Source organism: Patagioenas fasciata, chromosome Z (genome assembly GCF_037038585.1).
Source record: "Patagioenas fasciata isolate bPatFas1 chromosome Z, bPatFas1.hap1, whole genome shotgun sequence".
In the NCBI taxonomy this organism is placed as follows: Eukaryota; Metazoa; Chordata; class Aves; order Columbiformes; family Columbidae; genus Patagioenas; species Patagioenas fasciata.
In genome coordinates, this window is record NC_092560.1 from 58,099,257 (window position 1) to 58,116,511 (window position 17,255).

At 41.3% G+C, this 17,255-nt stretch overlaps 1 long non-coding RNA gene across 6 annotated transcripts in view; it reads right to left on the minus strand.

Moving 5' to 3' along the window:
* Positions 1 to 17,255, minus strand: part of LOC136115269 (uncharacterized) — a 43,194-nt gene that overhangs the window by 18,019 nt on the left and 7,920 nt on the right. The window contains exons 2-7 of one of the 6 annotated variants that reach the window (XR_011736368.1): positions 6,643 to 6,762; positions 4,981 to 5,073; positions 4,146 to 4,254; positions 3,597 to 3,663; positions 2,518 to 2,636; positions 1,420 to 1,874 (exon numbers count right to left, since the gene is read on the minus strand). This is a non-coding gene — a long non-coding RNA (uncharacterized lncRNA). Of the gene's footprint in view, positions 1 to 1,419; positions 1,875 to 2,517; positions 2,637 to 3,577; positions 3,664 to 4,145; positions 4,255 to 4,980; positions 5,074 to 6,642; positions 6,763 to 15,687; positions 15,756 to 17,255 lie in introns of those variants that run through there. The other 5 variants (XR_011736366.1, XR_011736370.1, XR_011736369.1 and 2 more) reach the window with 5 other exon arrangements.

Genomic DNA, 17,255 nt, shown 5'->3' on the forward strand with positions numbered 1-17,255 from the left:
TTCTAGGAGAAGAGGAGAACAGAAGAAGGCAACATCTACAGCACTGCACTAGGAATTAATTAGGCAGCACGGTCAACACTGTAAGGTTTGGCTTTCTCCACCCCACCTCCTCCTCCAGTACTATCCCAGTAACCTCTCTGTCCTCACCTCAGCTTGATACTCATGATGCCAGTCATCACATCATTTCAGATACCTTGAATTGAAACCAAAAAAGCATGCAAAGAATAGCCCTGTGGGCCCGAAGAACTGCACGGGATCCAGAGGATACAAGGCTCAAATGCTCCGTAGTGTGAACATGGCTAGACAGGGACCTGGTTTAGACCAGTCATTAGCTCCTCTTCACGTGCCATATAGACATAGCCTGAGAAGAGACCAAGGCAAAGCAGGCCTGCTAGGTCACTGATACCAACTGCAGGCAAGCGTTGGTAAAAGGTTGAATGAAATTATCCATGAATGAAGAAGGGTATCAGGCGCAAACTGGAAAACATTACAGTTATCACGATGATGACAACGATGATGTAGTACAGCAGTGCCAGACAAAGAAATTATCTCTTTACACTTAATGTATTGTTGTTTACAAAAGGTGAAAAAATAGGTGGGTGGCTGATTGGGAACTATAATGATTTTTTTAATCTGTTACTATACTGTCTTCCAGCTACATCAAATAGAGTATAGCACAGTCTGTTCAAAAGTCACAGCCATTTTATTTTTCATATCTCTGATAGATTATGCCTTTATCAATAGAACCATGTAGATAAGGACCTATAACAAATGGAACTTTAGCTAAAATATGGCATCTGTTTTATGTCAATGTTGGCTGATTTTATATCTTTGATCTTTCAGAAAGGGCATTGAGGCCAGCATTTTTAATAACTCCCACTAGGCAGAATAAAGTCTGCCTCTGAGAAAACAGGAGGGATATCGTTTATCTGTTTCTAAACAAACAGTAAGTTATAACAGCTCTTTAATCTAAAGAGGATAGATCTTGAGCTGGAATGAAGCACCTAAGTGCCAGCCAAGTTCAGTGAAGAGTGAATAGTGTGTAAATCATAATTCATCATGACATTGCTATTTTGTGATCTACAAGACATTCATTGTGTTGAAAGTACTTGAGAGACAGCTATTTGTGATCAATTGGTGCACTTGCTATATGTTCTCCCCTTTTGAAACACTGACTCTTTCTTTTTTAACTTACTTTCTTTATCTACCCAGTTATTTCATTGTCCTTTCAGGGACTTCAGCCTATTAATTAAAAGCAGATACTCTATCTTTCAGTACTGAAATCACTAGACTATTTTAGAATATGCATTGGAGTATGCATGCTATCAGCCTGTATTTATGAATGCAAATGTGCAAACTGTGAATGCATGGGTCAATCCAGAAGTTACCATGATTGAGGACAATATCTTGAGGCAAAGATTAAAAATAGCAGTTTTATTGACTTAGTAGGCATTTCAGGATTTGGACAAACATCCTCAGAAAAACTAAGTATTGTCTTTCATTATGACTTTCATGGAATTCTTTCAAGACACTAAATGAGCAGCAGCTCACAATAATCAAAAGAGGACATACTCAGATAAACACAAGGCAGTACTTTTGTCAGTCACCAAGGCCAATGATGAAATGAAGAATAAAATTTGGACCAATGAGCTTTTCAACACTCTGTAAGTAGCATGCATCATATTTCCGTTGTAAGGCCAAGACACAGCAGGAACTTCGAAACAAAGTAGAAGCACATTTCAAGGGATATAATCATGAGGGGTTCCAATTTATAAAAACCTTGGCAACAAATCCACTGAAAGAACAGGCATTTCCTCATCAGCCTTCAGAGTTGAGGACTTCAGCTTCATTGTAAGCTTCTGTGTCTTCATGTTCTGAAAAGTAAAACCACAGATCATAGAATCATTTCAATTGGAAGAGACCCTCAGGAGATGAAATCACTTTAGATCCAGATGGTATGCTTTGTTTTGTTTTACAAGTGATCCCAATATATTGAAAGCAAATTAACTTATCAAGCCAGTGAGCATTAAACAATTTATTCAGAGATATGGCTGGTTTCATCACCCCCAAAATCAGGGAAGGACAGAAAACACGAATTAAGATGTACAGAACTTGGAGAGAAAAGAGCAGTGCAGACGTGTTACATGGACACAGCAAGATTCTCAGTAGTATGTAGCAAAATTCAGTTCAATAAAGGTTTGGATAAAGAAAATTGCTAGCATAATACACAGAGGAATTGAGAAATATTTCTGTACGCTAATGACAGTACATCACAATGAGCTTGCTAGCAGACCTGCTAGTAATGCAGAAGTAAGCAATCTAATTTTGGCATGCCTCTAGCTGATGAAAACAAACTGAGAAATCAGAAATTATTACTGGATTAAAAGCATAATTATGTATTTAGAAACACAATACTTATTATAAATACTAAAAACATATACCAAAAAGGTGATAAAATCATGGAACTGAACAAACACAAGAAGCTCCCAGGTATCTAGTGGCATAAGCCAAATTTACCCCTAAGAAGATGAGTTTCACGTGACCATAAATAGCCTATTGAAATTGTGGAAGTTGTCTTCAGTATTGAGATCTTCGAATTTCACGAATTCATGACAAGGTGAAAAGGAGAGTATATACTGAAGTGAGAAAAGAAATACCTTCAGAGACATAGAGCTATCTAGGCTTGGACCATAAGCTAAATGAAAGGCAACTCTTATCAAGCTATTCTGCAAATTTACAAAGACTTTCCAGCAGCTGCTTATATTTCACATGTGACTTCAGTGATAACAGATAATATGCCTTGAAGTGTGTTGGTCTTTCCAGCAATCTTAGTCTTGCTCAACTGACTTAACCTGATTGAAAGGCAAACCTTATCACCCATCATCATGCTTTGGTTTGGTTTGGTTCTTTTTGTAACAGAGACCAGAACAACGCATGATTGAAATATGTTTAAGTAAAAGCCTGTGCAAATGTGAGGCCAGTTTTTTATTTCAGTGGACCCAAATAACGTCACTCTAATTTGACAGCATCTTTGAAATGATTTTTAAAAATGTGTCAATGACATCACAACAATGTCAGGTAATTGTTAAGAAAATAGGAAGTCTCACAGGAGTTCATAGGATCCATGTCTTAGTACAAGAGTGTGTGGAGACATCAAAACTGGGACTAGAGACCAGGGGAGCCTGGAGGATCACAAGTCCTTTAGTGTTGACAGTTCAGAAGGACCTGACTTGATTTCACTTTGAAGTCATGTAAAAGAAGCACATGACCTCTTTCCTGTTTCTCCACCTGTAATTCTATTCCATGTATTTCTCATGTGTCCCACATATTAAGGATGTCATTCATCTGACCTGCTTTTTGCATTTGCTTTAGGATGAGATTAGTTGTGTAATAGCAGCATCTATATTTCACTTGACTCCAAAGGACTCTAGAGTCACTAGCTCAGAAACTGGTATCTACACTGCAAATAAAAATCCATAGCTTAGTGTAGTCAGACGGATCCCATCTATGGAATTCTGATTACAACATGATTTATTTGCAAGTGCATACTTATCCTGGTATAAAGAGGATTACAAACCATGCAGCACAATCTCTACCTTCTAGGATCTCAGTCCAACACCAATGCCTGTTTCTAGGAGAGACACTCTGTCTCGGGAATTTAACCTGGTCAGGAAAGATAACAAAAAGTAACTTGCCCAGCTACCTTCTCAAGGAAAGTAAAATGTCTTCTACTGCCTCACTGTCTGGATGCTTTCTTGCATCGTAATTAGTGATGAGAGTCAGTCATTTACCCCAACGAGAATCACAGAAAGTAAATTAGCTGAGCTTTGCATTTGTATGTCTGGACAGTGACATACGCTACCCACCAACAAGTAACCTTCATTAAATCCAACATGGCCGTCTTAAAATGGCTACAGTAATTTTTGAAGTAGATAAAATAGAGGCTTCAGAACAATATCACCTTGTAGTCCTTTCATGGCTTTCCTATTTTATTTATATATATACACACTAAATACTGTTTAACAGTCTAGTCTGTGCAGAATATTTTATTTGGAGCTATATTGTATGGAGTAAAAATCTTTTATCCCATTAAGGATTTGTAAAATGATCAAAAATAACAAACCCCGTGGTCTAAATATACTTACCCTGTCAGATCTTGAAACTTCTAATTTTAATATTTCTTGATACCAAAGCATTGTCTTGGCTATGTAAGATATTATACCATTTCACACAGCACTTCATGTACTTGGAATCCTGAAACCAGACAATTACGGTTTTCTGATGGAACTGAAGTTCTAATATCAAATTTCTTCTGAACATATTTCTTAATTTATTGATTAAAAATTGCTTGAGCTGTGTCCAGCAATCAGATACTTGGATCAGCTAGCAAGGGTTCAGACAACTTGTACTGAAAATTTAGCAGATGCCCTGCAAGCATGTCACACTCTCCTGCTCCTGTGCCTCCTCCCTCCCCCTTTTATTTTTCTCATTGCTGTTTAGAAATGTGTATTTGTTCAGCAGGATTGTTAACCTTTTGCTGATGTCCAAAAGAGGCAGCCACAACTGCTGGAGTCTGTTCCTTTTCAGACTGCTAGGTCCAGAGGTCCAGAGGTCAACGGCACATTTCACCCACAAAATGCTCTGTGGCAAACCCAGGGTGCTTAGGGTTAGCCCTGCTTTTCATTTTGGGCAAAATGGTGTCAGTGATGCTATGCTGGTTTACAGCATCCACAGATCTGCCATGCTCTGCTGCCACTGTTTGGTCAGGAGGTATGATAAACATATCTCCCCTTGATGTAAAATCAATCTGTTGACCTTCACAGGTCATTAAACCAGGTCTATCAGGAGGACCAGATTCATATCTTGCCACTTATTAGTTCCAGCCATGGATCTATATTTGCCCTACAGGAACCAACAGTGGGGGAGCCTGATTTAATAGAACATTTTAATTACAGCACAAGTCCAGTCCATTAATCTGACCTTTCTTTCTGAGGCCACTGCAGAAAGAAGCTGGTCTATGACTTCAGTCTCTTTCTCTGAGTCATAGAATGCCAGGCACATCCTCAGGAGTTCCTGGAAAAGATGCACTCAGTCAGGAAGAGCCCTCAGGTAGGTATCAGGAGATGTTGTAAGAGAGGTCTGTACAGATGAGACGGTTCTTTTAAAACTAATGTAAACACAGGGTTGTTTCATAAATATATATTTGACAGTCTTTCGGGAATGGTAGCTCACAATGCCTTCAACATCTGCAATCATGGAGAGAGGAGAGAAAAACCTCCCTGAAAACTCTCAGTTTTGGAAGAGCTGTGGTAGTCAGGCAATGTATTTGTGCAGAGATGTGAGTGTTCGATCTCTCCTAGATCAGCACACAAGAGGAATGACTCCATGGCTTGCAGGGCACTCACCCTCACTGTGCTGCAGCTGTGTGTGGGCAAAACGCTGGGCAAGTCCCACATCCCTGTGTCCCCTTGAGCCAGACAGGGAGCCTGTCTGCCTCCCTCCCCCTGCTCTGCTGAACAAACTGCACAAAGGCATGTGCAAAAGCTGTGGCAGAGATAAGAAGAACTGAAGGAGTCACGGCAGGTGTTGAGCATTAGAGTACCATCTGGGGCTGTCTAATTCCAGCCAAAACAGTCTCCTCCGCAACTGCTCGGAAGGGTGGTATGGCATAGTTACTCAATGTCAGGCAGGCAAAAAGGAAAGAAGAAGCTCTGGCTGGAGCCTGTGGATTGTTACAGGAGCCAGCAAGATTGTAGCTATGCTATTAATTACTAGGCAGCATTAATACAAGTGCCAGCTCGCATTCTTCCTCTAATTACTTTTGCTGATGTATCGTGACATCTTGAAATCGTCCTTGACTCTGGCTGTGTGAGCCAGATTCCAGAAACATGGTGCAAACCACATCAGCAAACACAGAAAAAGTATTACCCCTCCCTATCTGAGGGTAAATTAAGCTAAAATATTCCTCACCTTTCTCAGACAAAAGCTGAAAAAGCCTGAGGTCATCAGCATGTACTGAAACTCAAGCAGGTTATAATCAACCTTTTGAAAGGCTTCCAAGAAACACACACAACTCAGACCAGGTTTCAGATCTGCAGTTTTGTCAAATGTCCCCCAAGTCTGCTGTTATTAACTTCTCTGTACTCCCAATGAGCCATAATTTCTGAGGTAATTTAGGGATTCTCCACTCTGAAATACAGAAACTGCTAAACATATTTTGAGCAATGAAAGCTGAAACATATGCATTTTGTAGCTGTCTATGCTGTGACAGGTTGACTAGAAAAAATACCTGTAAAACCCATTAGTATATGAATGCATTGGATTCTGGAGCTATGCTTTTCCTGAGAAAGTAAGAGCAAATCAACAATTTTTAAGGCATCTCACATGTTCAAACTAAAATGTAGTGAAAATATAAAATCGGACTTTAAATAACTGGGAGGCTTACCCTTTTTCAAGTTATTTCTAGTAATGTAGTTGTGTAATTTTTATTAGGTAAATAAATGTGTGCAGATAGTGAAATGCTAACCAACTGCTTTGCACTTGTATCTCATAAAGTTGAAAATAAAGTATTACGACCCCAATTAAATACCCAGATAAAGATGAGAATGGTTAGACTGTTTTAGAAAGTAACTCGTGACTTACAGCACTGAGTCATACAGAAGAGGATTTATCCAGAGCAGATGATGGGTGCCCTGACCTCCAGTGAATGCCATGCCTGGCAACACTGCTGGTCATTCATACTGTCTCCTCAGAGGTCCAGACCTGATATTTCAGGAATAAAGTAAGATATGCATTACCCATGTGTCATGAGTGAGACTTCAAAAAACATATTGTATAACTGCATCTTAAACAAATGCAAACTCATACTGATATCAGTAGGAGAGCACGCCGAATTCAAATGGCCAAAATGTGCACCTAAGTTTCCTAGCTTCCTGTGTCATGTTGGGTAGATGTTTCTGAAGAGCTGAAGCCAACAAATAGGAGGCAGTAGGCAAGGACTTGGGTGGACTTCAGGTTTACACAGCTGGCTGAATGTGGGTTGAATGATTTGGAAGACTCCACCTTGTCACTGTATCATCTAGTTTCACTGTAAACACACAGCCTGGAAGTTTTAATTTCTTTGACTGCCTGAGATTATGGTTAATCATTGGTTCTTCTTTATCCTGTCTTGAGTAGATTTTACAGAATCAATAAGTTTTAGGTAAGACAAATGTACTTTTATTTAATTACGTTCTCCTTATACATGCTAGGGCATGTAAAAAAATGTATGTAAAATAATGTAAAGAGTGTAAGAAAATTTGTGTGTAGTTTCTTGCAACACATATTACCTTCGGTATTTGTAACTGCCCGGTTTGTAATGCTGAGAAGGAAATATTGCTGTAATATTATGAGCACAAAAGCTACAAGGCTATTACATATTCTCATTCTCATATGTGTCGTATATTCAGGCCAGCAGCTAACAGTATGATTACACTGGTCATGCGATAACCAGAGGCCATATCTATAACTGTAAGCTCTTGGCGTTAAGTCTCATGACACTAGAAAAAGGTGGAGGTACTGTCATGTAACCGTGGAAAGGATAAAACTCCAGTGCTACAAAAGCTTTTTTCCATATATTCTGAAACCATACCACACTTTGCAAGATCCATATGCAGTTTTGTTTGGAGGCTTTGGATTCAGTTACCAGTACCACAAAGCCAATATAATGTTATTTCTAACAATTGCGATTTTTGTTATGGCAATACAGAGGAGCCAGTTGCAAATGGAGCACTGTAAGACTAACTCCCATATAGATGCAGGCTCCTAGGCAGTCACTGCTTTTTTAAGCACAGCCTGTCAGTTCAACACAGTAACTTCTCAGCTCTGCTTGCATCATATCTTAGAGTTTTGGAAAGGTTCCCTGTGACTGATTACGTATACTTCTTTAAACTAGATCCAAACGTCAATGCCTAGGCTTAAAAATATTGGCATATCTCCACAAAAGTATGCTTTATCACAGAAAATAGACATTAGAAAATAAATGATAGTAAAGACCTATGATATCATTTTGCCTCTCTCCATGAGCATAGGTTTGTTCTCTATAGTATATGTCAGGCGGCTTTCTGGTTTAAATGACTCTCAGGCTTTCATCAAACTCTTTACAGTTTAATTTATCTCACTACTACATCTACCCAGATACTGAGCTTACATTTTACTACGCTATGTTTCATCCCACGATTTTGAATTGTTGTCCTTCCTTTCAAGTAAAGAATCTTTGTGTTCTGTGTTCTTGTGAAGTGTGAAAAATTCTGGACTTAAGTACACAGAAAATGTAAGCGGGTTTCAAATGCATCCAGTTGAAACTCTCTCAAAAAATTATGCCCAACAGTAGGCCAACTATCTCCAACTCAAAACTACTCAGAGCAAAAAAGTTAGCTAGCTATTTTCTGACAGTTTCTTTAAAATGAGCTTTCTCATCATAATTTCCTCTTTGTTTGTTTTTATTGGACTCTGTGTACATCATCTCTTCAAGTTCAATAGATACATTTGCATACATTTTAACAGCATTTGAGGAGACAGGATTACTCCTATAAAAGTAGGTGTGTTGTGGTTTTTTTTCTATTCGTGCCTTTTTAATTGACTGGTTTAAAAAGCACCTCCATATTGACACTCATGTTTGCACTTTCATGTACCCCACAGCATCCTACCTCTGACCTTGGTCTCACACACTCACTTGTCCTCCAAAGCATTCTGCTTCATGCACCCAAATGCCCTTCAGAAGAAGTCTAGTGGACAGGCCACTCTAATTAACAAGTGTTATCTAACTAATCTCATTAGACACTGTAATCCTGATTAAAATGTCCAGGAGACTAACATTTAATGGGATGAGTAAAAACGTGAATCCAAAGAAAATCTGCATGTTTAATTGTCCTCAAATAGTAAAATACTGCTTGTAACTTCTGAAGGCTTTTCACAAATAGTATTACCTAAAAAGAAATAGGTGACTTCACAATAGTTCTTAGGCAACTGCACCATCTTATACATCCTCAGTAGCATTTCAAATAAGCATATGATATGTTTGACAGACATCCATTGAACATACATATTAGGTTGGCCACTATACATTTGTGTGTGTAAATGTGTATGAGGATGGGGATGTATATGTATGTTCATACACACATATATACAAGTGGGCTGGCTGTTATCTTTCTAAGATGCTTAGCACCCAGGAGAGAGAAATATTGACTGGAACACCAAACTAGTTGCATCTTTTGTGCAACTAGAAGAATCAAAGTTTGAGGAGCACCATATCCCATGAAAACTGCTATGCCCTATCCCTTTCACCTCTTGCCACTGTGGCTGTGCTTGTTTTGCCTTCGTGAACATAAACCTTCTACTACACAGTGTGTGGACCAGTGACTCCTGGGGGTATATTTCTTGTACCTCCAATAACAGCTCTGCGAAATACTGTCTTTGCTGCTCATAGCAAAATGTGGTAGCAGATTGCACAGAAATGGCCTTACTGTAAGCTAGAGTTTACCAGTGTTTGCTAAGCAATTTTAAGTATGTTAAGCTTTCTAGCCTCTTTACAGTCTAAGAAAGAACTTTATCTTCTCTCTTGAGTACTCTCCTACTAGAAGAAAAGCAAACCTGCTCTAAGATACTGCAGAAGGCTTTCTGACATCATGACAGATACTAATGGCAGGTATTTTGTACTATAACCTCTGGCTACTATTTTTCACTTGTTTTAGTAATTACTGGCTGAAATTCATCGTTGTCAGAACTCCACTGATTCAGCAGCAGACCCTCCTAGATAAGTCTATCCCTCATGTTCAAGCAGCTGCTGTGCCTGCTCTGGCTGAGCTCTACATTGGCAATGTGATCCTGAGAAAATGCTCATGGAAATATCTGTACCCCATTCCTTCTGCTACACAGCCATTTATTTCAGGAAGATCTTTCATTATTTCCTTCAGTTTATCTCATTTCATGGTTCTCAGTTGTAAAAATCTGACAGAGAAAATGCATTTGTTTCTACTTGAAGAAAGCACCATTTTGCTGTTCTTTATCACTGCAGACACTGACCACACTCAAAATATCTGCACTAGCTGCTGACTTAAGCAACATCTATGTGAAAGGAGCCGGACCAAAACCTCGGAGGAATGTAGCTCTCAGGAAGGAAGGAGGGAGGGAGGGAGGGAAGGAGGGAAGGAGGCAAGGAGGGAAGGAGGCAAGGAAGGAGGGAGGGAAGGAAGGAGGGAAGGAGGGAAGGAAGGAGGGAAGGAAGGAAGGAGGGAGGGAGGGAGGGAGGGAGGGAGGGAGGGAGGGAGGGAGGGAGGGAGGGAAGGAGGGAGGGAAGGAAGGAAGGAGGGAAGGAAGGAGGGAAGGAAGGAAGGAGGGAAGGAAGGAAGGAGGGAAGGAGGGAAGGAGGGAAGGAGGGAAGGAGGGAAGGAAGGAAGGAGGGAAGGAAGGAGGGAAGGAAGGAGGGAAGGAGGGAAGGAAGGAGGGAAGGAAGGAGGGAAGGAGGGAAGGAAGGAGGGAAGGAAGGAGGGAAGGAAGGAGGGAAGGAGGGAAGGAGGGAAGGAGGGAAGGAGGGAAGGAGGGAAGGAAGGAAGGAAGGAAGGAAGGAAGGAAGGAAGGAAGGAAGGAAGGAAGGAAGGAAGGAAGGAAGGAAGGAAGGAAGGAAGGAAGGAAGGAAGGAAGGAAGGAGGGAGGAAGGGAGGGAGGAAGGGAGGGAGGAAGGAAGGAAGGAAGGAAGGAAGGAAGGAAGGAAGGAAGGGAGGAAGGAAGGAAGGAAGGAAGGAAGGAGGGAAGGAGGGAGGGAAGGAAGGAGGGAGGGAAGGAGGGAAGGAAGGAAGGAGGGAGGGAAGGAGGGAGGGAAGGAGGGAGGGAAGGAGGGAGGGAAGGAGGGAGGGAAGGAGGGAGGGAGGGAAGGAGGGAAGGAGGGAAGGAGGGAAGGAGGGAAGGAAGGAGGGAAGGAAGGAGGGAAGGAAGGAGGGAAGGAAGGAGGGAAGGAAGGAAGGAGGGAAGGAAGGAAGGAAGGAGGGAAGGAAGGAAGGAGGGAAGGAAGGAGGGAAGGAAGGAAGGAGGGAAGGAAGGAAGGAGGGAAGGAAGGAGGGAAGGAAGGAAGGAGGGAAGGAAGGAAGGAGGGAAGGAAGGAAGGAGGGAAGGAAGGAAGGAAGGAAGGAAGGAAGGAAGGAAGGAAGGAAGGAAGGAAGGAAGGAAGGAAGGAAGGAAGGAAGGAAGGAAGGAAGGAAGGAAGGAAGGAAGGAAGGAAGGAAGGAAGGAAGGAAGGAAGGAAGGAAGGAAGGAAGGAAGGAAGGAAGGAAGGAAGGAAGGAAGGAAGGAAGGAAGGAAGGAAGGAAGGAAGGAAGGAAGGAAGGAAGGAAGGAAGGAAAATCACTGTTTCTGAAAGTACAAGACTACTGGGCATAACGAATTTAACCATGTAATTCAGGATAATATAGAAGCCAAAACCATAAGCAAATCTAATAATACAACAGACTGATGAGGAACAGATCCACTGACTACAGTCACCTCTAACGTTATTTGTTATGATCTGGACACAACCTCCAGCACAGGCAGTCTCTAAAGCACCTGTTGCTGGAAACTAGGAGGGCATACAAGAGAAAGGTTTTTCTGTATCTGCTCAGTTCCTACATTTCTAAGAACCTGCTGCTCACTGTTGCTGGAGAAGACATTAGACCAGATGGCCTCCTGGTCTCATAAATACTGTAGATCCCGCAGTATCTTTGAAGATAAGGCCCCCAGTGCCTTTGTCATCATATAGTATGGATTAAGTGTTAGGAAGACCCTACCCTGAGAAGTCATCCTTCCAGACAGGTACACAATCACTCAGCAGTTTCATTAATGGACCCAAGGATGCTCATCTGTGTTCTTGGACTTAATTTTAAATAATTGACCCTGCTGTAGAATTTTGATGGAGTGATTTTACACAGCCCCACCTGCACTGTGTTATAAATCTGCCCTGGATTAAGCAGAGATCACTACAGCCATGGGGTGGATTGGAGAGGCCGCACAGCTGCTCCCCTTGCAAGTGATGTGAAACATGTGCCACACAGGAGGAGCAGGGACAGTCTCCTGCCCCCTCCACACCATTCGTCAGCAAATCTCCTCCTGGATTAAGCAAGTTCAGTAAATAGTTGTCTTATCTGGCTTTATTTCATACAGATCTGTTTTTCTGGTTGTTGTTGCTTCTGTGTCTAAGCCCACTGCAATATCTTTTTTGGTGAATATTTATAATTTGTTTTAGCTTCCAGTTAAAGATTGGTAAAGGCCCTTATTGTGTGTTTGTGCACAAATGCAATGTGTGTGTGTGTGTGTAATTTTGCAAATATCAGTAAGCAAATTGCTGTAAACTATTTGTTGTTCATTTGAGTGGTCATCTAAGAGCATTACATGTTACAAAATTTACTTGCTAACATGCTTTCTGGAAATTGTAAAGCTCCAGCCTTGCTTTCATAAATTTAAAAACCCTGTATGGTCAGAGTTGTCCTACAGAGTTGTGTACTTATAACTTTTGGGGAAAAAAAAAAAAAGCATAAGAAAACTAGAAGTGTAGATAATGACTGATATTTTAGAATAGCAGAATAATAAATACCAGCTAAAATCCCTATTCATCCAGAGATGCATTATGTTTTCATGCATTGCAGACATCACAATTTCATATTCACACAGCTGTCAAGACAGTTGTGGATTATAACCAACCTCACAAGTCATAGTAAACCAACTCTGAAATAGAAAAAAAAATTTGTAGAGGACTTTATTTATTATTAAGCCAACTTAAATGTTAAAACAAACAAATCAAGCCTGCCTTTTAACATACTTAAAAATATCTTGGCCTATTCCATAAGACTCAGATTCTAAAAATGAAGGTATTTACTATACTTCTATGCAGTCCTGTCCACTCCTGATAATGTTATAAGGAATAGCTTAGGATTTACAGACTGCCGAAGTGACCCCAGTTAGGAAAGAAGCAGCTATACAACATGTGAAAGTGTTATAATTTCAAAATAATTCAAGAACAAAAATATGCTCAAAGAACTTTAAAACACTTCTGCCTTTAGTCAGTCATGCAGCAAACCACAAAACCATTTTTAGAGTCTCACATGGATTTTTCAAGGTTGTTAAAGTCACTCTGCAAACTGTCCATGAGGGATGAAGGGATGGGTCTGTAGCATGTTTATTTTTAGCGCTTGAATTAGTGAGAAAACAGCCATCCTTGCCTGTGTGCACTACCCTCTGGGGACATGCTCTTGTCCGCATATCCCACCCACCAGCCAGCAGCGAAACAGCAAGCAGAGAAGTGAGCAAGCATCCCGAACAAGAGGCCCACAGGAAAAGACAGAATTACTGGGAGCTTGGGGAATACTCCCTTTCCTCTGTATACTCCCCTCCTGTCCTGAACGTGCTGTAGCCATGTCAGCTAGGTAAAGAGGTCCTGGAGGCACACACACATGATTCATAGCCCCTTCGTAAAAAAAACACAGTCCAGCACAGCTGACACCCAAGATGGGGGGGTGAGCCGGAAGGTGTGACAGCTTGCTGGAAGCTTGCAGGGAGCCCCGACCGGCTGAGGGGCTGTGCTTGCCTGGGGGCGGCTGCACGGCCGCGCTGCTGCCCGCAGTCACGGACTGTCCGTGACACCGCGGCTGTGTGCCTGAGGGCACCGACTTTGCCGTGAAAGCTGTCTTCTTGCCAGCTGAGGCAAAGCAAAGCCATTTCCCTACCACCTATGTCTCCAAAGAAGCTGAGCACATTCACCTTTTGCTTTGCTGTTTTCACCTTTTAGCAGGATTTTGTGGGTTTTTTCGTTTGTTTTTACTTTAAGCCTGCCTAACTAGACTGTAAAACATTTCCTGCTCTCTGAAAAAAATCTGAGGCGGGGCTATTTTGCCAGGAAGGTCTGTGGGTGTTGGGGAGGCACACCCAGCGTGGGCTCTGCAGGGCGGGGAGGAAACCATGGGGTCCCGTCTGTCACCTCTTGTGCCACGGAAAACACAGCACAAAGCAGAGCAGCGCCCCGACTGCCTCCCGATACCTGGAGTCACTTGACGGACCCTCTGCACCTCCTTTCATCTGATCTCTGGTTTCTATTCATGCACGTCTATGTGTATAATCCATGAACTGACCAACATAACTGGACGTTTCAGTTACGTTTGTGAAGGAGAAGTTCCTTCTTGTGCTTATTTTTCCCATGTATGTATGTGGAACATAGTTGACAAACACTCCAAGCTGAAAAATGTGCTAGTATGATGCTGGGCTTCAGCTAACACATGAACCTCATCTTTGTGTCAGAGTACAAATTGAACCACTTTGTGCCTGTCCATTATATGCAGGATAAACACACATGGAGTATTCAAGTGGTCCCTATCAGCTTCCAGATTCTCTTGCCAGTTAAGAGTATCCATATAGTTTAAGGCCACACTTTGACCCACTTGGAGTGGTTTTGCAATCTCAGGAAAGGTCCTCTGAAGTTCAAAAATTACTTCATATAAAAGCCACTCATCAGTAGGGAAATATGTTCTCTACATTTCTGTTCCATGCTGATTCTAGAGATCACAGTAAGAAATGAGCAAGCTTTACAACAGCCCTCCTTCAAACATCCACTCAAGTATTTAAAACCACATCAGTTCTGTGTGCACATCTTTTGCTTTCTATGAATAACTGATTATAGTAGTATTATTATTTCCAGTAAACTGGAACAGCAAAGCTTATGAAAGCAGACTGCAGCAGAACACAGCAATCTCACGTTTTAGTATTACATTTAACCTGTAAGGCCACTCTTTCTCCCCGGCACCAGCCAGCCATGGCCATTTGGAAGCCCTTTGCCAGTCTCAGGACTGCTTGCTGGGTATGTGACACCACTCTGGCCATCCAAGGGGCCCCTACAATGCACTTCACCTTTGTGACTTTTCCTCACCTTTCTATGTCTTGTCTAGGTAGACTGGAAAATCTTGGGAGCACAAAAGGATTTCAGGATGGGTTTCAGTGCTGAATGACACCATGGGACCATGGTGCTTGTCTGGCCATCCCAGTAGCACCATAATTCAAAATATTTATGATAGATATTGTACAGGTGGAAGGGGGCTTCCATAAATAAGTCTTATAAGTCTGGGAAGTACTTTGACTACATCAAAGCAACAATAAATGCTGCTGCAATCTGGAGTCCTGCTGGGTTGCACATTTGATGCGCCTTCAGCAGATGTAATACCGTAAGTCTTCAAAAGGATAGCACTGTCTTGCCTGATGTGTTGGGCTTGCTTCTGAACCTACTTCTGGTGCTGTGGCCTACTCAGCTGCTTAACTCCAAATTCTGACAGTGATTGCACAATGTATATTGAGATACCAGTTAAATGTTTGCAGTTTTGTTTGAGTTTCATTGACACATGGCTAAATTGCCACTTCTGAGTAAGTATAATAATACCAAACCACAGACCTATGTGCCCCATTACTACTGATCAACTTGTCACTTTGGAAACCTGTAGTAAAGCTCATAACCTGTGATGAGATATCAACAGGAGTTCCAGGTATGCAAGGAATGGAGGACTAAGTCCTTTGTGCCACATTTTGCAGTTTGCATGTTACAGACGCTTTTTTTTCTTCACATTGGGGGCTTTGACAAAACTTGGCAAAGAAATGTAAAATATTACTGATAAAACACTTTAATGGACACATAACTTCGATTACCTCAAACACAAAAAGACAGAAGCCATCAGCTCATTCATTCCATATTGCACACCTCATTGTAGTCACACTGAAAGGAGAGGAACAACTTTTGATGCAATATTATGCAGCTGCGTTATTTACCTGTTATTCACCTGTTTATATCTGGACTACCCTGCTCATTACTCATGCTGAACAAGTATCAATCTTATGTGTGTCATTGCATTGCACTTACTTTTGCTTGCATGTGCTGGAGTCAGTGTACAGTAGAAAAATGATCAGCAGCTGAAAAGATAAACTGGTTCCAGGTTGGTGTTGTAAATAGAAACATTGCATAGGACAATAATAAGACATGAATGGAAAAAGCAAAAATATGTTCTCCTACCACTGTGTAAAATCTGATGCTCAACTTTGTAATGATATCTGTCATTGCAACACAGGCCCATCAAAATGCTTTTGTTCATGTGACTATTTTTTCCAGCATGTACTTTACTTTTCTTATGTATAAATCTGATTTATCACTGACTGTAGCCATGCCTTGACAACTTCCACACTATGCCAGCCAGCTTTGCTAAAGCGTGCTACCTTCCCAGCCAGGTGGTGAGATGTCCAAGTAAGGGCTGCAAGCAGTTTCTGGGTTTTCACAGGTCGAACAGGAGAGACCAGCATCCGAAGACATGCCCTTACTCTGGCACAGAAACAGCTACTATTATATGCAAATGAAATCATTAGAAAGAACACGATGGAAAGATACGGGTGTGGGACTTAATCTTGTTATTGTCCTCTGATTTCTGTATTAAGAGGCAAAGAAAGAGATTCAAAGAAATGGGGTTAGAAAAAAGGCATGTGCTTCCATGTCTTGCCACAGAAGAAAATGGGATTAGTATATTGTGAGCATTAATGAGGAACAGATTTCTGTGATATGATAATCCTATGACACAATAAATAGATTCCTGTTGTTTCTACAACCAAAACTAATTGGACTGGATGGTTTATATTTACCTTTCATATAATAAAAAAGTGATCAGGAGCAGGGGATTAACTAGTTTATTTTTTAAACTGTTCCTCTAAGAATTTACTTTTCACTGAAATTTCCTGTTTTCTATTCAGTTGTGCCTGTTTGGATTTGTTACACTGTCAGTGTCATTCACATGTCCCATTGCACAGTCTGGACACAACCCGTGCTATGGCAGGTACCACTCCCAGGGTGGCTGACACTCTCCTCATTAGCCCATCTTTCCATGTCTCCTGAGAGAACTGGCACAGCAAACACACAAAAGCAGAATGGTATCTCCATCCACTGCGCAAGAGGCAGCCACCTTCTCCTAATTGAGTGCTGCACCAGGAGACTTTCTCGTTTTGCCTATTGAGAATAACCAGATACACCACTCAGTCTGTTTTGGTTTTTTTTGATCCATTCTTCTTAAAACTGTTTTCAGCCCACTTGTAATTTGCGGTTTAACTTCACATGACTAAATTTTCTCGTTTAAGAAAGGGCATTTTGGAGCTGAAGATGTAAAAACGTGTTAAGTTTTTCATGTATTTTAACAATGAAAATTTACTATCACAAATGTTTACAGAGAGGCTGTCAA